At 51.9% G+C, this 21,893-nt stretch overlaps 1 protein-coding gene across 1 annotated transcript in view; it reads left to right on the top strand.

Annotated features, from left to right (window-relative positions):
* PANK4 (pantothenate kinase 4 (inactive)) overlaps positions 1-21,893 on the top strand; it is a 482,323-nt gene that overhangs the window by 416,225 nt on the left and 44,205 nt on the right. The gene's annotated exons all lie outside the window — the stretch shown is intronic.

Raw genomic sequence — 21,893 nt, 5'->3', positions numbered from 1 at the left:
CAAATCTCGCGGATTGCGGATTTCCCGGAAATCCGCAAAATCCGCGAGCGGAACGGATTTTCCGCCCATGCCTACTCCAAGGGCCCTATCCCCCCCCCCCCCCTCCGGGCCAAATGCAATTAAACACGGATGGGGCAGGCAGTCCCCCTTCCCGTTCCCTCTTGGGCCGTGGGGACCCCATCCTTTGAGGCCAAATTCTCAAGGGGGTTGCAGCCAACCTCCCTGAACTCTAATAGGCCCCAGAGGCCCCATCACCTGGGGCCAAATACAATAAAAAAGGGGAGGGGCCATGTGCCCTATCCTCCCTGATCCCTAATAGGCCTCAGGGACCCCTTTGCCCGGGGCACAATATAATAACAAGCATTTACAATGCAACGGTTTCGCCTTTGGAAAAGTTTGAGCTATTGGCATTGTGAATGAAAAACTTTTTATTTATGTGTTGGTTTTGAAAACATCATTTCAGAACTGAAGCATTTTCAATATTCTATACAACTAAGCCATAGTTGTTGCTTATTTATCTTATAAAAATACCACTGACAAAGCCAATAGTCCTGACTTGTTGTAGGTGTAATGTTACTTATTGTATTATATATCTGGATGGAAAGACAGAAGTAGAAAAATGCCGGTCAATTGGCACACTATGCTAAGCACAGATTTTTAGTTTACGTGGCTTTAAGCCACGTACTTGATCACATCGGCCAGGCCGCTTTGAGAGACCCTCCAGTTTTTTCAACCCACTTAAAGCCCTAATCTTACATGTTTAGATCAGTCTATATGAAAAGTTACACAAACCAATGTGGATTACTGTTCCGTGATCTGCAGGTACACGTTCTTTGCAGCAGGCATATTAACCCTCTGCGCTACTTTATAATGAGTCAAAACCGCCCCTCGACAAAACTGATGTCTCTTCAACAGGAACATTAATCACCACTTATCTTGATATTTGTATCGTTCCCCGAAATCTGCTGGACACAACAAGGAAACAGCATGTGCTTTTAAAACCGAAAGTTATTTCTGCACACAGAGCCTCTCCCGAGATCAGTGCCAGGTGTGGCTGCACCGGTCGCACCGCCCTAGATCGCGCTACCGAAAACTGCAAATAAATAACCCTGTAAACAAAACACGTAATGCTGGCAATAGAGTAGGCTGGTTTGACGGGAAAGTACTAGTGACAAAGTACATTCGACCCCAATGTGAAGATTATACCATTGATAGCAATACCATCCCATCAACTTTCTGGGTTTTGAGCCTGGCCAATCAGCGATCAACCCTCTGGAACTCGAATCAAGAAATACGTAAAGATCAGGCGAGGGTTGTGCAGGCCTGATCAGTCAGAGCATTGCTGAGTGTGACTGGCGGTAGGTGGCAGGGGTGTAATTGGCACTGGTATAGGCCTTAATTGGAGGCATGTATCCCCCCCCCCCCAGGTACCACTTGTATTGATCTTGACGCCTTTGGGGTCAAGGGTCATAAAGCAGAAGCAGAAACTAAATGTAAACACGGCTGCAAGAGCCTGGGCTCACAACAAATAGGAGTGTATTGATGGGCTATGGGTGGATGAGGGAGTGGGTCAACCATGTGATGTCATCTAGGTCAAAGGGTATCTCTTCAGTTGCCCTTGTCATCTTATTGACTCGCTGCTCATGAGCTTGAACTGCACATCAAATACCTTGTGATGGAGAGGACACGTGGACCCCGTTCAATAAAGTGTTGTGTTTCAGGGGGTGCGCCCTGGCTTAAATGTTGCACATGGTCAATCTCTGACGCATAAAAAGGTTTTGGGACACTTTCGTGTTGTTTAGACAAGAATTAAACCACAGTATGTGCAGTAATGCCATGCTTTAAACAAAGTAAACATTGACCTGTGAAAAGACGTGTACGCAGGTGTGGATAGTTTGTAAACAGAACAGTAAGCAGAAAAGTTGTACAGAGACAGAATTCACAACTGCGGGCGAGTACTTGGGGGCACCACCTGTTTCATAAATTCTTTGTATTGCCTAATAAAAAACACCGCTCCTTCCCATATATACGTTTTGCACACGTGGGCACGACATGCCCAAGATCACAGAGCGTGCAAAGCGAAGCCGGGACATACAATCTGCTCTATACACACGACATGCCCAAGATCACAGGGCGTGCAAAGCGAAGCCGGGACATACAATCTGCTCAGTACATATTAAGCACCCGGTCCTTTCCTCATCTTGTGATTCACTGTGGACGAGTCTTACCTTGTCACTCAGACCCCTGGGCTCCTCTTCCTGGGAGGTGGGAGAGAGGACGCGACCCCCTGCACCGACTCCCGTCCTCTCTCATCTAGGGGCTGTCTAGAACAATACACCATCTAGGTGGGGGTCAGTCTAGCTGCAGAACATAGCTGTGCAAATGTCATTAGGCTGAAGGTCAGGGCGCGTAAAACGCAGACTTTAGCACGAATCAGATGGTCTCAGTGACATTTTATGGGGTAATTAGAATAGGCAATTGTTGGGCATTTTATTTTCAGCGCAAATCCCCTTCTGGACAGTCTATGGCGTGTTTCAGCTCAGACGCCATCAGTAGAGGCAACCCTTAAAAAACACGAGAGGGAGGGCATGGGGTGGGGAGGGAGGGTCACTCATCCGCACAAAACGACAGCAAAAAAAAAGAACCTTCTACACGTAGCGCCGTAGGCTTTATATAAACGTTTTATTTTTAACAAACCAAATGTTACTCATTGTTTTGACCTGCTTCGGGGTTTCCAGCTCATGGCTAGTTGCAGGTAGCAAACAGATTTCTGCAGCACGTACATAACTCATCAACCTATCTATCCTACGCTACACACTAAATTTAAAATGTAAAACAGGCAAAAAGCGTGACTTGTAGCCGTAGTGATAGTGCTTAAAGGAACCCTGACACCCGAGGAATACGGGGACGGGTAATAAGGGGCTTACAAGGAGTTAAAGTCACCGATAAAAAAAAATACCAGAGCGACGACTTTTGTATGTCCTCGACATATATTAATACCGGAAAGTGATATGGATTTCCAAAAAAAACATTAAAGGCAAGAGGGGAACAGCAAGTGGGAGATTCACGGAAACGCAGAAAAAAAGGTTTTGGGACACTTGCGTGTTGTTTAGACAGGAATTAAACCACAGTATGCGCAGCAATGCCATGCTTTAAATAAAGAGTAAATGTTGACCTGTACGCATGTGTGGATAAACTTTGTAAGCAGAACAGTTGTTCAGACACAGAATTCACGACTGCAGGCGAGGAAGCGGGGGGGGGGGGGGGGCGGGAAAGACACGGAAGCGGGGGCGGGAAAGACACGGAAGCGGGAGGGGGTGGCGGGGGGGGGGGTTGGGAACGGCGCACGGACAAGGGGGGGGGGGCGAAACAAGCGGCGGCGTGACTTCCGGCTTGCTTGCGGCCCGGCCGGACCAGATTCGGGGGCGTTCCCGGCTTTTGGCTGACGTAGCATGACGTAGCCAAAAATTCTCGGGAACGCCCCCGAATCTGGTCCGGCCATGACGGACGCCTCTCTGTTCCAATGGCTAGCCTCCATTTATGGAGCTAGCCAATGAAACAGAGGGCGTATTCCAAGAGTCCCTTACTGAAGACTAGAGATTTCTCTGGGGGCGGAGCTTACGCTCCGTTCCTCAGGCGAAACCTAAAAAAGGATAGGGGCACATGACCCCGAGCATTATTAGGGCCCGGGGGCCCCATCCCAATGGGCTGGGCATTTTTTATTCAAATGGGAGGATAGCTCCCGTCCTCCTTCCCCATCCTTTTATGGTCCTGGGAACCCCATTGCCCTGGGCATTTATTGATTGGTGGGTTTCCAGTGCCCACCCAGGGCACCCACACACACCACATTGGGGGCTGCGGGGAGAGCCACAGGCCCCCAAGGCTCCAACCTACTCCCTGCATTGTTCGGGAGCCAACATTACTATCGCACGGAGGCAGCAACTATTGATGCTGCTCTCCAGGCGAGAGCAATATGGGTTCGATTTCCCTGCTAGCATCAGTGAAAGCAGGAAAACAGAGCACTAGTCTGCACCCATATAGCGGGAGCAGACTTAAAAAGCTTCCGCCAGCTGGGAGTAGACTTAGTGTTAGCTCCAATTTGGCTGGAGATTTCAAAACTCTCCCCCCTGATGGGAGCAAATACATTCCCTGCCCGCGGCATTGCGGGCAGGGAAACTACTGTCTGCTCTGGGTGATCTGCCCCGGGATACAGTAGGTGAGCCGGTCCCGGAGCATGGGCCCCCAGGGCCATTAAAGGCTCGAGGGGGTATGCAACCCCATTCCCTTATTAGGGCTCGCCTGCTGTGCGCTTGCGCATAGCTGGCGAGCTATATTGCAGCTTAAACAGAGTTAAACCAACTCGGCGATTTCTCTGAGTGCCCGAGAGCGCGTGCACATCAAAGCCACCAGCCTCCTCGGGCATCTCAAGCTTCCCTCAGCCGGCATTTCTCCTCCCCTAATTAGTCATGCACGGCCGGCCGGTCAGCACATCAAAGGCTGCTGCTCCCGGCCCCTATTCTTCCCTTCTTGCCTCTCCCAGCCCCCCTTCCCACCACAGCAATGCAGAGGACTTGTTTATATTGCAGCCCCTAACCATCTCGCATGCTGCTCTTGAAACAATAACCATTGTTGGTCATGATATAATAAACGCTCTAATTATTTTATCAGGGCCACACAGAATTTTATAAAGTCTTTTGCTGGCATTTTCGTTTTATGCTGATTGCTATTTTACACCTTTCACATGCTGGCAATTTGCTTCAAAGATATACATTCATCCTGAATCCCGTTACTAGAGCTTTCTCCTCTTCTGCTATATAAGGGTTTTAGTTGAATTTCATTGATCTTTTACTAATGATTTATAAAAAGTGCCACCCACCACACAGCTCCACCTACACAGCTCCACCGATGCACCCAAGACACAGCTCGACCGAGGCCCCCACCACACAGCTCGACCGAGGCCCCCACCACACAGCTCGACCGAGGCACCCACCACACAGCTCCACCGAGGCACCCACCACACAGCTCCACCGATGCACCCACCACACAGCTCCACAGAGCCACCCACCACACAGCTCCACAGAGCCACCCACCACACAGCTCCACAGAGCCACCCACCACACAGCTCCACCGATGCACCCACCACACAGCTCCACCGAGGCACCCACCACACAGCTCCACCGATGCACCCACCACACAGCTCCACCGATGCACCCACCACACAGCTCCACCGATGCACCCACCACACAGCTCCACTGACACAGCTCCACCAATGCACCCACCACACAGCTCCACAGAGGCACCCACCACACAGCTCCACCAATGCACCCACCACACAGCTCCACCAAAGCACCCACCATACAGCTCCACCTAGGCACCCACCGCACAGCTCCACCTACACAGCTCCACCGATGCACCCACCACACAGTTCCACCGATGCACCCACCACACAGCTCCACCGAGGCACCCACCACACAGCTCCACCGAGGCACCCACCACACAGCTCCACCGAGGCACCCACCACACAGCTCCACCGAGGCACCCACCACACAGCTCCACCGAGGCACCCACCACACAGCTCCACCGAGGCACCCACCACACAGCTCCACAGAGCCACCCACCACACTGCTCCACCGATGCACCCCCCACACAGCTCCACCGAAGCACCCACCACACAGCTCCACCGAGGCACCCACCACACAGCTCCACAGATGCACCCACCACACAGCTCCACAGATGCACCCAGCACACAGCTCCACAGATGCACCCAGCACACAGCTCCACAGATGCACCCAGCACACAGCTCCACAGATGCACCCAGCACACAGCTCCACAGATGCACCCACCACACAGCTCCACCGAGGCACCCACCACACAGCTCCACTGATGCACCCACCTCCACCGATGCACCCACCACACAGCTCCACCGACACAGCTCCACCGATGCACCCACCACAGAGCTCCACAGATGACCCCACCACACAGCTCCACTGATGCACCCAAGACACAGCTCCACCGAGGCACCCACCACACAGCTCCACCGAGGCACCCACCACACAGCTCCACCGATGCACCCACCACACAGCTCCACCTATGCACCCACCACACAGCTCCACCGAGGCACCCACCACACAGCTCCACCAAGCCACCCACCACACAGCTCCACCGATGCACCCACCACACAGCTCCACCGAGGCACCCACCACACAGCTCCACCGATGCACCCACCACACAGCTCCACCGATGCACCCAGCACACAGCTCCACCGATCCACCCACCACACAGCTCCACCGATGCACCCACCACACAGCTCCACCGATGCACCCAGCACACAGCTCCACCGATGCACCCAGCACACAGCTCCACCGATGCACCCACCACACAGCTCCACCGAGGCACCAACCACACAGCTCCACCGATGCACCCACCACACAGCTCCACCGAGGCACCCGCCACACAGCTCCACCGAGGCACCCGCCACACAGCTCCACCGATGCACCCACCACACAGCTCCACTGACACAGCTACACCAATGCACCCACCACACAGCTCCACCAATGCACCCACCACACAGCTCCACCAAGGCACCCACCATACAGCTCCACCAAGGCACCCACCACACAGCTCCACCGAGGCACCCACCACACAGCTCCACCGAGGCACCCACCACACAGCTCCACCGAGGCACCCACCACACAGCTCCACCGAGGCACCCACCACACAGCTCCACAGAGCCACCCACCACACTGCTCCACCGATGCACCCCCCACACAGCTCCACCGAAGCACCCACCACACAGCTCCACCGAGGCACCCACCACACAGCTCCACAGATGCACCCACCACACAGCTCCACAGATGCACCCACCACACAGCTCCACAGATGCACCCACCACACAGCTCCACAGATGCACCCACCACACAGCTCCACAGATGCACCCAGCACACAGCTCCACAGATGCACCCAGCACACAGCTCCACAGATGCACCCACCACACAGCTCCACCAAGGCACCCACCACACAGCTCCACTGATGCACCCACCTCCACCGATGCACCCACCACACAGCTCCACCGACACAGCTCCACCGATGCACCCACCACAGAGCTCCACAGATGACCCCACCACACAGCTCCACTGATGCACCCAAGACACAGCTCCACCGAGGCACCCACCACACAGCTCCACCGAGGCACCCACCACACAGCTCCACCGATGCACCCACCACACAGCTCCACCTATGCACCCACCACACAGCTCCACCTATGCACCCACCACACAGCTCCACCTATGCACCCACCACACAGCTCCACCGAGGCACCCACCACACAGCTCCACCGAGGCACCCACCACACAGCTCCACAGAGCCACCCACCACACAGCTCCACCGAGGCACCCACCACACAGCTCCACCGATGCACCCACCACACAGCTCCACCGATGCACCCACCACACAGCTCCACCGATGCACCCAGCACACAGCTCCACCGATGCACCCAGCACACAGCTCCACCGATGCACCCACCACACAGCTCCACCGATGCACCCACCACACAGCTCCACCAAGGCACCCACCATACAGCTCCACCAAGGCACCCACCACACAGCTCCACCTACACAGCTCCACCGATGCACCCACCACACAGTTCCACCGAGGCACCCACCACACAGCTCCACCGATGCACCCACCACACAGCTCCACCTATGCACCCACCACACAGCTCCACCTATGCACCCACCACACAGCTCCACCTATGCACCCACCACACAGCTCCACCTATGCACCCACCACACAGCTCCACCTATGCACCCACCACACAGCTCCACCTATGCACCCACCACACAGCTCCACCGAGGCACCCACCACACAGCTCCACCGAGCCACCCACCACACAGCTCCACCGAGGCACCCACCACACAGCTCCACCGATGCACCCACCACACAGCTCCACCGATGCACCCACCACACAGCTCCACCGATGCACCCACCACACAGCTCCACCGATGCACCCACCACACAGCTCCACCGATGCACCCACCACACAGCTCCACCGATGCACCCAGCACACAGCTCCACCGATGCACCCACCACACAGCTCCACCGATGCACCCACCACACAGCTCCACCAAGGCACCCACCATACAGCTCCACCAAGGCACCCACCACACAGCTCCACCTACACAGCTCCACCGATGCACCCACCACACAGTTCCACCGAGGCACCCACCACACAGCTCCACCGATGCACCCACCACAGCTCCACCTATGCACCCACCACACAGCTCCACCTATGCACCCACCACACAGCTCCACAGAGCCACCCACCACACAGCTCCACAGAGCCACCCACCACACAGCTCCACCGATGCACCCACCACACAGCTCCACTGAAGCACCCACCACACAGCTCCACGGATGCACCCACCATCCAGCTCCACAGATGCACCCACCACCCAGCTCCACAGATGCACCCACCACCCAGCTCCACAGATGCACCCACCACACAGCTCCACAGATGCACCCACCACCCAGCTCCTCCGATGCACCCACCACACAGCTCCACCGATGCACCCACCACACAGCTCCACCGAGGCACCCACCACTTAGCTCCACCGAGGCACCCACCACACAGCTCCACCGAGGCACCCACCACACAGCTCCACCGAGGCACCCACCACACAGCTCCACCGAGGCACCCACCACACAGCTCCACCGAGGCACCCACCACACAGCTCCACCGAGGCACCCACCACACTGCTCCACCGAGGCACCCACCACACTGCTCCACCGAGGCACCCACCACACAGCTCCACCGATGCACCCACCACACAGCTCCACCTATGCACCCACCACACAGCTCCACCGACACAGCTCCACCGATGCACTCACCACAGAGCTCCACTGATCCAACCACCACACAGCTCCACCGATGCACCCACCACACAGCTCCACTGATGCAACCACCATACAGCTCCACCAACACAGCTCCACAGATGCCCCCACCCCACAGCTCCACCAATGCCCCCACCCCACAGCTCCACCAATGCACCCACCACACAGCTCCGCCGATGCACCCACCACACAGCTCCACCGATGAAGCCACCCCACAGCTCCACCGATGCACCCACCACCACCGATGCACCCACCACACAGCTCCACCGACACAGCTCCACCGATGCACCCACCACACAGCTCCACCGAGGCACCCACCACACAGCTCCACCGAGGCACCCACCATACAGCTCCACCGAGGCACCCACCATACAGCTCCACCGAGGCACCCACCACACAGCTCCGCCGATGCACCCACCACACAGCTCCGCCGATGCACCCACCACACAGCTCCGCCGATGCACCCACCACACAGCTCCGCCGATGCACCCACCACACAGCTCCGCCGATGCACCCACCACACAGCTCCGCCGATGCACCCACCACACAGCTCCGCCGATGCACCCACCACACAGCTCCGCCGAGGCACCCAGCACACAGCTACACCGAGGCACCCAGCACACAGCTACACCGAGGCACCCAGCACACAGCTCCACAGATGCACCCACCACACAGCTCCGCCGATGCACCCACCACACAGCTCCGCCGATGCACCCACCACACAGCTCCGCCGATGCACCCACCACACAGCTCCGCCGATGCACCCACCACACCGCTCCGCCGAGGCACCCACCACACAGCTCCACCGATGCACCCACCACACAGCTCCACTGATGCAACCACCATACAGCTCCACCGACACCGCTCCACCGATGCACCCACCACAGAGCTTCACAGATGCCCCCACCACAGAGCTCCACAGATGCCCCCACCACAGAGCTCCACAGATGCCCCCACCACACAGCTCCACCAATGCACCCACCACACAGCTCCACCGATGCACCCACCACACAGCTCTACCGATGCACCCACCACACAGCTCCACCGATGCAGCCACCACACAGCTCCGCCGAGGCACCCACCACACAGCTCCACCGATGCAGCCACCACACAGCTCCACCGACACAGCTCCACCGATGCACCCACCACCCAGCTCCACCGATGCACCCACCACACAGCTCCACCAATGCACCCACCACACAGCTCCACTGATGCACCCACCACACAGCTCCACCTACACAGCTCCACCGATGCACCCACCACACAGCTCCACCGATGCACCCACCACACAGCTCCACAGAGGCACCCACCATACAGCTCCACCAAGGCACCCAGCACACAGCTCCACCGAGGCACCCAGCACACAGCTCCACCGATGCACCCACCACACAGCTCCACCGATGCACCCACCACACAGCTCCGCCGATGCACCCACCACACAGCTCCGCCGATGCACCCACCACACAGCTCCGCGGATGCACCCACCACACAGCTCCGCCGAGACACCCACCACAGCTCCACCGATGCACCCACCACACAGCTCCGCCGATGCTCCAACTAAGCTCCACCAATGCACCCCCAAACAGCTCCACTGATGCACACACCACTCAGCGCAACCACAGCATCACTCAGTGCAACCACAGCATCACTCAGTGCAACCACAGCATCACTCAGCGCAACCACAGCATCACTCAGCGCAACCACAGCATCTCTCAGCGCAACCACAGCATCTCTCAGCGCAACCACAGCATCACTCAGCGCAACCACAGCATCACTGGTTCAAATATGTTCTTTCAATGTTTCAAGCTGTTTTCAAGCTTTCACGCTTTATTACAAATCACAAAAAGATGTTAATATTTCACTTCTGTTCTTGAATTTTCGTCACAATAAAAAACACTGAACATAATGTTCACAAAAGTTATTTACAAAAGTTTAAGCTATTGCCATTACAAATTAAATAAATTAAGTATTAATTATTTTTAAAAATTAAAAGCCATTGTTATTTGTAATATCAATACATCTAAGTCACGTAAATACAAAACATGTTGCATTACAAATGCTATAGGTGTCACATTTGCGAAAGTTATAACTATTGGCATTGTAAATGACAAAGCTATTAATCTAGCTATTTAGAAAAAAACACATCAATAAAAAAAATTCATTTATAAGACCAATAGCTCAAACTTTCCTAATGCGAGCCCTATTGCATTTCCAATGCTTGTAATTTAAGATACGGCCCTGGGGAATGGGGTCCCAAGGGCCGTTTTATGTTTCAAGGGAGCTATGCAGCTTCTTTCACTTTGTTTTTACATATCAGCCCTGGGGGATGGGGTTCCTGGGGAATAAGTAGCCTCAGGAGGGGGCCTCCCTTCCCTTTTCCCCCAAAAAATTGGCCCGGACATTTACTGCATGGACAGTCTGGTCTGTCAGGATGGGCATTTCGCCTGTTCGGTTCTCTAGGATTTCCTGGTTTGATCTAGTGCACAGAAGAACAAGTTGCTTACTTCGGTAACACTTTTTCTGGTAGAGACTAACTGCAGATTTCTTACAGACGCTCCCATCCTCCCCCTCTGCAAAATGGGCTTCAAACTTAAGCTCCTGTTAGCTTCTGTACCCTGGCTCCACTTTTTTGGCGTGGAAACAGTCACAAAAGAAACAGATGTCGGCGTGCATGGGTGGTGCCTATATTGCACCATGCACGTCACTTCTACCTTGGCTGACGCCCTGCTGATTGACGCTAAATACTGTTGTGTAAAGGTACTGCTCAAGATTTTTCAGATCCAGCCTGACTCTTGGGGAAAACTCTAATGTGGGGAATTGCGGTTACATAGTCTCTACCACAAAAAGCATTACAGAAGGTAAGTAACTTATTGTTGTCTCTCGCATGGCAAGGTTTTGTGCTGGTCATGGTTAGGGGTTATCTTTCGGCCTTCTTGCATTAATCTGATCACCCCTCATTGTTTAAGTCACCAGTTGTGCTGTCATTTTTGAAAGGCCTACAACATGTTTTCTAATTCTCCCTTAGTAGTGCCCAATGGGAACTTAATCTGGTCCTTACTTTTCTGATGCACACGCTCTTCCTGCTGTTTCACAGCTGTTCTTTATGACTTCTTACTATTAAGATTGCGTTCCTCACAGGGATGACGAGGAACTACATGAAGTTTCATGACTGGCTATAGATGGAAACTTCTACGGAATTGTATGCATTAATGATAATGTGATGCTGATTGATTACTGTTTTCTAAATTCTTATAACTTCTTCTCTTCATCTCTTAAAACGACGCAGTGATTATTATCTCACTTGATACGATGTTATACTTTAGTATTCATTCATATTTGTTTATTTATTCATTTATCCGTTTATTCTTTTATCCACTTATTCATTTATTCATCTTTTCTCTTATTCATATATTGTTTTATGTTTTTTTTTACCCATGTTTGATCTCGGCACTATTCCACTATGTCTGTAAGATAACGATGCTTTATTGCTGATTTAATTTTTGTTTTTGCTCAATAAAAATGATTTGAACACAAAAAAAAGATTGCGTTCCTCATCACCCTCAAATCGGCACGACATGTGTGTGAGCTTCAGGCTGTTTGTGTCAATCATCCACTTCACACTACCTTTATCCCAGACAAATTGGTTCTCTGGACACTGGCATTCCTTCTGCCTAAAGGTGTAACGCCATTCCACGTTGGTCAAATCATCACCCTGATGGTGTTTTGTGCTCTGCCTCACATCTCTGAGGAGGAGAGACTACATTGCTTGGACCTGAAAAAAGTTCTGAGCTTCTACATAGATCGTACAAAGGCCCCCAGGTGGATGATCAGCTCTTTGTGGGGTTCTCTTGAGAAAAAAAATGCACGCTAGTGCAGAAGAGAAAAATCTCTGGCTGGATCGTGCTCTGCATTAAGATTTTCTATGCATTGGCCAGAAAGCAGCCTCCAAGATAGTCTGGTTTGCCGAGAGGGTCATTTAGCACTCTGTCCTGCAGGACTTGATGGTTTGAGTCCATTCGCAGACCCACCTCGGAATTGGAATTGCTTTTGAATCTATTCAAAAGGTGAAAAATCTGCGGCTAGAGGTCTTTATCAGAAGAGCAAGTTACTTCCCTTCGGTATTACTCTTTCTGGTAGAGTCTAACTAGCTGCAGGTTACTCACCAACCCTCCCAGCATCCCCGGCGCCCCCCACCTTCCAGTTCTGTGATTTGACTCTACCCATTAATAAGACCCCAAGTCTAAGAATCTATACGCTGTCTACTAATTTGGTTTTGGGGCTCTGTGTCAGGGAGTGCGGACAGTCTCAAAGCTCCTGGTGTCCTCACGAGGGAGCGGTACCTATTTAGACTTTGCATGTCATTTCCGGTGTGGAACAACGTCAGTGAGGAGCCGCACAGTGATACCTTTCGCTCACAGAAGTACTGCTAAAAAGCTTCTAGATAAAGTCTGATGCCTGAGAAATATGCGAAAGGTGAACAATCTGCAGCCAGATAGTCTCTACCAGAAAGAGCGTTACCGAAGGTAATTAACTTCTTCGTTTATAACTATAACTTGTGCCCCCATCATGCACTGCTTTTATCTTCATTATATTACATTGAATACCGCTGTACTCAATATTATATTGAGCAATCTTTTTCTTTCAATCTAATGAGTTGTCATCAGTTAGCTCATGTAATATGTTGTAAGTGATGTAATATGTGAGGTCATAAGCAGAGCATGATGGGTGCTCTAGTTCCAGTTAATTTACTAAGTTATAACTGTTGTATTTCCGTTTCTTTTACATTGCTTCTTGTGTCAGTTCAGTACTTGACTATAACGTCACTTTGACCTTTGTTTTATTTCCCAGTGAATTTAAATCCTATTATAAATTGCCCCAGTGCCGAACCCCCACAGCGCAAGGCCTTATATTGTGCGCAGTGGGTGTTGGTCACAGGCCCTGGCCTCATGGCCAGTCCTGGTCACAACCCCTTGTTTTGGCCATGCACAGTGAGAATCAGCCTCTGGCCTGTGCCCAGCCTCCACAGGCATCCCTTTAAAGACATCTAACCACCAATGCGCACAGTGTATAGCAAGGATTGCCCGCCAGGCTGGGCCTCGCAGGCAGGCCCTCACCCGTCCCTTTTTCAGCGCCAACACCCACTGCCCGCAAACTTTGTCTCCAAAAATGTGTATTATTTTAAAATTAGGGAGTTGTGATAAGGTGAATAAACTGATGTGGAAAGTGGGGTTGCTTATGGAAACATCTCTCTATTTGTAGCCTCTTAAAGTTGTTATGCTCTAAGTTGCTGAAAAAACCCTAATTTCCCTCACATTTTTAAGCTGCTGGTTTCATACCTGCATTAAATTACACATAACAACTCCCGGGGAGGGAGAGAGAGGGGGTCCTACGGAAAATATTTAGAGACCCATCCAGTTTCAATCCCCAATCCTACACATAAACAACAAAAGGAAACTGGGAGTCTAATCAGAAAAAATAACACAGAACTGCGACTTTGTGTCAGAAGAAACCCTGAGGAGGGCAGAAAAGAAAGGATTCCCATCAACTGCCCTTGGTGGCCAGTGTCATCATATGGAAAACCAAAGTAAACCCTGTCACCTCAGCTCTTCTGGCACCGAGCCAAACGCTGGTGGACTAGGCGTGTTGAGGACAAGGATAGAAAAATGCAGTGCAAAAGTGAAAGGTGTGTGTGAATTAAAAAAGATACATCAGTGGTCCCAGATACCTTTATTGATGACCACTGGTGGACTTATTAAAAATATATATACACAGTGTCGGTTTTGAATTAATCAACCGACATGGTCAACCATTGATTTAATTCACACACACCTTTCACTTTTGCACTGCATTTTTCTATCCTTGTCTTCAACACGCCTAGTCCACCAGCGTTTGGCTCGGTGCCAGAAGAGCTGAGGTGACAGGGTTTACTTTGGTTTTCCATATGATGACACTGGCCACCAAGGGCAGTTGATGGGAATCCTTTCTTTTCTGCCCTCCTCAGGGTTTCTTCTGACACAAAGTCGCAGTTCTGTGTGATTTTTTTCTGATTAGACTCCCAGTTTCCTTTTATTGTTCATACCTGCATTAACATCTCACAGCTCATTTACTTCAGCCATCTCTTCAGCAAAGGCTTTACATTAAACAGCTTCTATTCCAACAAAATAACATTCAGGACTGCCTCACCATTCTCTGCAATATAAAATGTTAGTGCTGTAGATGTTCATTAGAACTCTGTGGAGAAGCTGCACTAGGGAGTTAACTGATACTGTAGCTGTTGAAAATACATATTTCAATGTGCATGTCAGAATTGTTCAGTAACCTGGATCAGGAAGACATTTGAGAAAACTTAGCATGTCTGGACACTGACAGTCCTGATACCACTGACGTTTTCTGGTAGTTAGCCCCTTCATGCACACCAAACTCCTTTTTTTAAACACTAATATCTCAAACTACTGAACACCAAATTAAACAAGCATTTTCAATGCAAAGGTCTCGCAGCATTAAAGTTTGAGTTACTGGTTTTTTATTTGCAATTGTTATATAAACATGGTTTGTGAATGGTTAGCTGCTGCTTATGCTTATCTAAGTTGGCAGTAATATAGAGTGCTAGTCTTCCTTGTTATAAGCATGCTGATTTAAAGCGAGTGTCTGCACTTCTTACAGCACTTGAAACGGAGAGTGCCTAAACTTCTTAGTGGGCGTTCAATGCTTTTAATTGGAGAGCACCAGCCCTTCTCAATAGCTCACAGGTACCATGGGACAGTGTGTATCTACACTTCTGTAATTCAATTTTAACCACTGATAGTAGGAGGCAGCGTGCCTGGAAAAGTGTGCACGACTACAAAGCGCGAGCGTGTGGGGACTGGGATATTGCGAAACCTAAGTTCTCTCAAACTGTGATGCTGAGAGAGCAGGCTCGCAGTGTAGTGAGCAGTGCACTATAGTGAGTGGACGCTGGTGCTGCGAGTTTGTATCACAGTGAAAAGTGAAAGGTGGCAGTAGGCTGACCGGATTTTGTGTGAATGGTCAGAAGACGCTAATCTCTGCGTGATGTGGGCAGTGTGCCGAGGTGTTACACATACCACTGGAATGAAGCCACACATACTCCATGTGAAAAACAGCGTACTGAAGCGGCGTGGCCGCACAAACATTACCTTCTCTCTCCGTGTATCAGATAGAAGCTGCAAAAGAAACCTAGCAGCTCATTCTCGATCAAGGCACTGTACTCAGTCCTCCCCTTGCAAAAACCTACTGCCCTCCAGCCCTGGGTCAGCATCACCTCTGCCCATGGGACATCAGACCACTGCTTGGGCGCACCCTATTAGAGGGGTCTAATGTCTGAGCCCCAACAAGGGGGCAGTGACAGAGAGAAGAAACGCCACAGGTAACATCGGAGCTCCCGAGAGTAGGGGTGAGAGGGGCAGCGAGTTGTAAAAGCACGGTAAAGAGAAGAAAGAGCTTTAGAAGGAAAGGAAAACTGAAGATACTAAGGAAGGAGATACATATATCAGAGTGTGCAGACAGTACGAATAAAGATCTTATAAATGAGCGAGGTGGGTGGGTAGGGGCAGGGAGATGATAGTCAGATTAAAGAGAAGAGGGGAAAGGCAGGAAGAGATAACATCGGACAGAGACGCAGAGAAGGGGGTCAAAGTGGAGAAGTGTGGCTCAATGGTTAGAGGAGGCATACCCGGAAGCTGAGGTCAGACCCGGGACCAGGGTTCAATTCCCGACGCGGCAGGGTCTGAGCCCAAGTGTCCACGGACTCGATAATTCTCACTTCGGTGCCTACTCGAATCATGGGTTCACACTCTGCAACTCTGGGCAATAGCTTGCTTAATCTCCACTACGGCCCCCCGCGGCGGGATGCCTGGCTTTCACCTTGGGGATGCCCAGTATGGGTTATCTCACAGGGAAAAGCCAGGACGGGTTCCCAATGCAAGCGCCAGGACACCCCGTTGGGGTAGCCGTGCGCTATATAAGATACACAAAGAAAAAAAAAAAAGAGAGATGGGGCAGGTGATCAGAGAGAATTAACGGGACAGGAGGCAGAGAGAGTTGACAGAAGAGGGCAAAGGCGGGCTACAGGGCAGTGCCAAAGACAGTTGTTATCCCAGGGGTCTGAGGGGGACCTGTTAGGGTGGGATCCAAAGACGGGCCTAATCTGAGCACCGGGGGAGGCAGCGGTGTGACCCGGGGAGTGCAGAAGCTGGTGGCAGGCAGCGCCCAGCACGAGGGCCTGCCCCTGCCCGTGTGATCCTGGAGGTTGCGGCTCTGTCCGGAGTGCTCTGCTCCGGGCCGGCTTTGCTGCTCTATGCGTCCCTCCCGACTGCTGCTGCATGATCCCGGGGCCGGGCCCCGCTCGCCATCTGAGGGGCCGAGAAGGTCTGGGCGCAGGAGAAGCGGGGCAGCTGCGGGCTGTTGCCTCGGGGCCAGGGCATGGCGTGCGGCGGGCTCTGCCTCGGTCAGCCCCTGGCCTCAGGGATGCAGGGCCCGGCGGAGGCTGCTTTGTGCAGCGGCTGAAACCATGGTGAGGGCTGGCGGTGCAAAGTTTGGTAGCTCCGTAGTACATACACGAGCTGGGCCTCTATGGCACACAGCTGAACGCGTAGTGAGGCTAAGTTTCGCGACACTGATGCATCTGGGGCTTTCAAACATCTGCACTGTTGTGCTTGGTAGACCACGTTGTACCTACGTGCATGAACATCTGGGCCTGTGTTTCTTTCTACCCGGTCCTGCCAGAGGATTAGGCAACCTTGTAGTTGGACAGTAAATCTAAACTGACAGTATTTATATGGGAGGAAAAACAACGAGGCCTGCCGAAGACGCAAGTGCATGACGTAATGAGGGTTAGGAATATTTCTGGAAAAACACATATTGGCATTTCGAGTGCATGTGACCCATTTGGCACAGACATCGCTCTCTCAGCTGTTTACACTGAATGTGAGCTTAGTAAATCTGTGCTCTTATAACAATGCCCTTGATGCACACGGATTGACCCCATGTTCCCCTGCGCCAAGGCCGTAATATGACCAGACAGACAGTTTCAGTGATCGAGCGCTTACCACAACTGTCTCTTGGCGCTTAGATCCCGAGTGTTATCTTGTTATGATATGTCTGCCATCAGTTGGGTCTCGGGCGTTAGCACTTAACCTCCTGAGCTATCTTGTGACAAACTGTTGTGAGTCCTGAGTTCCGGCCTGCCTCTAAAAAGCATCGCGTTTGAAGAAAACATACAAAGAGCAGAAAGAACCACAGCAGCTTGTCTGCACACCGATGCGCCTTCTAGATCAATGCACTCCAAGCAACCCCGGTCTTTGTCTCACATAGTCGCAAGCAGTGCTTTAAATGGAAAAAAAAAGCATTAACAAGTTTATCAGCGCCGCACGCCCCTCTGCAGACTCCCCCTGCATTCCAAAGTCAGTCATGTGAACTGTTCACGAGGCGCACGTCGCAAACCTATTTTTCTGCCATGCTGTTGGCAAAAGCTCACGCGCGCTACCTAATCCTATTGAAAAACGCTGCGTGTGGCCAGGTCTTGTCTCCCCTCGTTGCCGGCTGAGCCGACAGCTATAGCTCTCGCTGTGAGAGCACGCTTTCGCCAGGGCGAGACCTAAAAAAGCACGATTTGAGTCAAGTTCTGACTTTCTTCCAGATTTGGTGTAATTCCATTGCTGTTTTTTGTGTGTCAGAGTGCAAGCTTTCCTATGGTAATTAAAATAGGAAATCAACGTTCTGGGACCCTCCTTTTTAGGTCGAGCTGACCTAGCATTCAATGCGAAAACATTGAATGCTGTCAGCAAGACAACTAATGTTACCCGTATTTGGGAATGTGGACAGCAGTCAGACGCGCGCCTGTTCATTGTCAGATTTCACCGCGGGAGCGCGCTGCTTGCTGTGTGTGCAGTGTCAGTTTCGCTTTTCATTAGTTTCGTTTTCCCGAGGCTGGCTTTGAATGAACACGCTTGCTGTGACCATTATCTGTAAATCAGGCTTTTGAATTACATGCTCGCTGTTAGCATTATTTACGCACGCTTAGCACACACAGGCAGGAAGACACACACGCGCGCCTCCCCCCCTACTTCCCCCCACTCACCGGCACCCCCCCGCCGCACACACACAGGAGCGCACCTACACACACGCACGCATGCACACACACATACAGAGACCGCCGCCACCGCTGCTGCATACATACAAGCGCACCCCCCCAAAGCCCCACTTACCGCCATTCTAAACTTCTGCAGCCTCTGCGGGGCTCTCCCTCGGGCATGGGAGCCCGCGTCACCAGCACTGCTTCTCTCCGTGGGCGCGTGCGCGGGCTTCCGAAGACGGAAGTCCCGCCCCATGGAAGGTTTCGGATTCGCTCACGTCTCCCTGTTTTCATTTTCTTGTTACAAAAGAGCCGACCACTTTTTACATCTTCTGAAAACGCAGAGCTTAACATTTGTTTTTAAGACTTTTCCGGCAAGAGAGATTTGACGGGGCTTAGGGCTAGAAGGAGAGCATGTGCAAATAACAGTCACGTGTTTCGCTCACGTCAAATTTCGAGATTTTCGGTGTGATCCAGGCTCATCATCTGCTATTAAATCCCGTGCGCTACCGTGGGGCCCACCGGCGCATCAGGCATCGCCCCTTTAAGAATGCGCAGCTGCCTGCGCAGAGATTGGAGAGGGAGCTGCAGAGGGGAGCATCGGAGCCAGCACTAAGTGGCTGAATTGGCAGGGGGCTCCAAGCATAGGCGCGAGGATCGCGACTACCGGCGAGGGGGGCGTACCCTAGAGAAGGTAAGGTTGATAGGCGAACCCATCTCAGTAATCGCGCGACCTCAAGCCTGGAGGGGGCGAGACGGGGACTTAAACACCTGTCCTCCGCTTCCATCATATGTGGCCTGCAAACACGGGCTCTGCGCCTGAGCACTGTGGTGCGTGTGATACAATTTCACTGGCTGCAGCCATTCATCATAAAATAACATTGCGTGCGTTTAGTCCGTCATTAGTTATTTCTTGGTGTTTAGTATGCAAGGGGCGCTCGTGCAGCGGCGCTACGCTACCAGGGAGCACGCTGTACACCCATGTCTAACATATTGGTTATGACAGCTAAATGCAGACGTGAGTACTACTGCTGGGGGCGCGTGCACATCTTCTCACAAATGAAATAGGAATATTGGCTATCACCTTTAGTGCGTGCATTGTCACAATCGCAGGCTGCTATCGATTTATTTGTTTTGTAAAAATAAAAAAAAAATAAAGTCAGTGCACCCATTGTTACTATCCCAAACAGTGCATGCATAACTGCTATTGCAGGCAGGAACGTGCATGTCTGCTCTCACGGGAAGTGCAAGTAATTCTGACCACCACATCCACCACAACCACACCCCATCCACCACCGCATCCACCACATCCACCACATCCACCATCACCACATCCACCGCATCCACCACCACCGCATCCACCACCACATCCACCATCACCACCACCACATCCACCATCACCACCACCATCACCACCACATCATCCACCATCACATCCACCACCACCACATCCACCATTACCTCCACATCCACCATGACATCCACCATGACATCCACCACCGCATCCACCACCACCGCATCCACCACCACCGCATCCACCACCACCGCATCCACCACCACACCCACCACCACTACATCCACCACCACATCCACTACAACCACCACCCCATCCACCACTACCACCGCATCCACCACCAACACCGCATCCAACACATCCACCGCATCCAACACTGCATCCACCGCATCCACCACCGCATCCACCACCGCATCCACCACCACATTCACCATCACATCAACCATCACATCAACCATCACATCAACCATCACATCAACCATCACATCCACCATCACATCCACCACCACACCCACCACCACCACATCCACCACCACACCCACCACCACCACATCCACCACCGCCACATCCACCACCACATCCACCACCACCGCATCCACCACCACCGCATCCACCACCACCACATCCACCACCACCGCATCCACCACCACCGCATCCACCACCACCACATCCACCACCACCACATCCACCACCACCACATCCACCACCACCGCATCCACCACCACCGCATCCACCACCACCACATCCACCGCATCCACCACCACCACCACATCCACCACCACATCCACCACCACATCCACCACTTCCTCTGCATCCACCACCACCGCATCCACCACCTCAACCACCACCACCGCATCCACCACCGCATCCACCACCACAACCACCACCGCATCCACCACCACATCCACCACACCCACCACCATCACTTCCACCACCACATCCACCACCACATCCACCACCACTTTCACCACATCCACAACCACCACATCACCACCACCACATCCACCACATCACCACCACATCCACCACCTCACCACATCCACCACATCCACCACCACATCCACCAACATCACCACCACATCCACCATCAACACCACCACCACATCCACCACCACCATATCCCCCAGATCCACCACCACCACATCTATATGTGTGTGGCTCTGTGTGTGTGTAGGTGCAAATGCAATGTTCTTGGATTTTCGTCACAATAAAATACACTGAACATAATCTTCACAAAAGTTATTTACAAACGTTTAAGTTATTGCCATTATAAATTACACTAACTTTTATTTTTTTGATATGCAGTCTGGTACGAAAATGAAGAAAAGCACACAAAGCTGGTATTTTCGCCTCAGATTCATAAATACTTAAAACTGTAAATGTAAGGTGTAATATGTTAATATTTCACTTCTGTTCTTGGATTTTCGTCACAATAAAATACACTGAACATAATCTTCACAAAAGTTATTTACAAAACTTTAAGCTATTGCCATTATAAATTACAAAAACTTTTATTTAAGTATTAATTATTTAAAAAAATTAAACCATTGTCATTTGTAATATCAATACATGTAAGTCACGTAAATACAAAACATATTGCATTACAAATGCTATAGGTGT

The sequence above is a fragment of the Lissotriton vulgaris genome, chromosome 5 (assembly GCF_964263255.1).
Source record: "Lissotriton vulgaris chromosome 5, aLisVul1.2, whole genome shotgun sequence".
In the NCBI taxonomy this organism is placed as follows: Eukaryota; Metazoa; Chordata; class Amphibia; order Caudata; family Salamandridae; genus Lissotriton; species Lissotriton vulgaris.
Note: the sequence above shows the minus strand (reverse complement) of the source record. Positions and strands in the feature narration are given on the sequence as shown.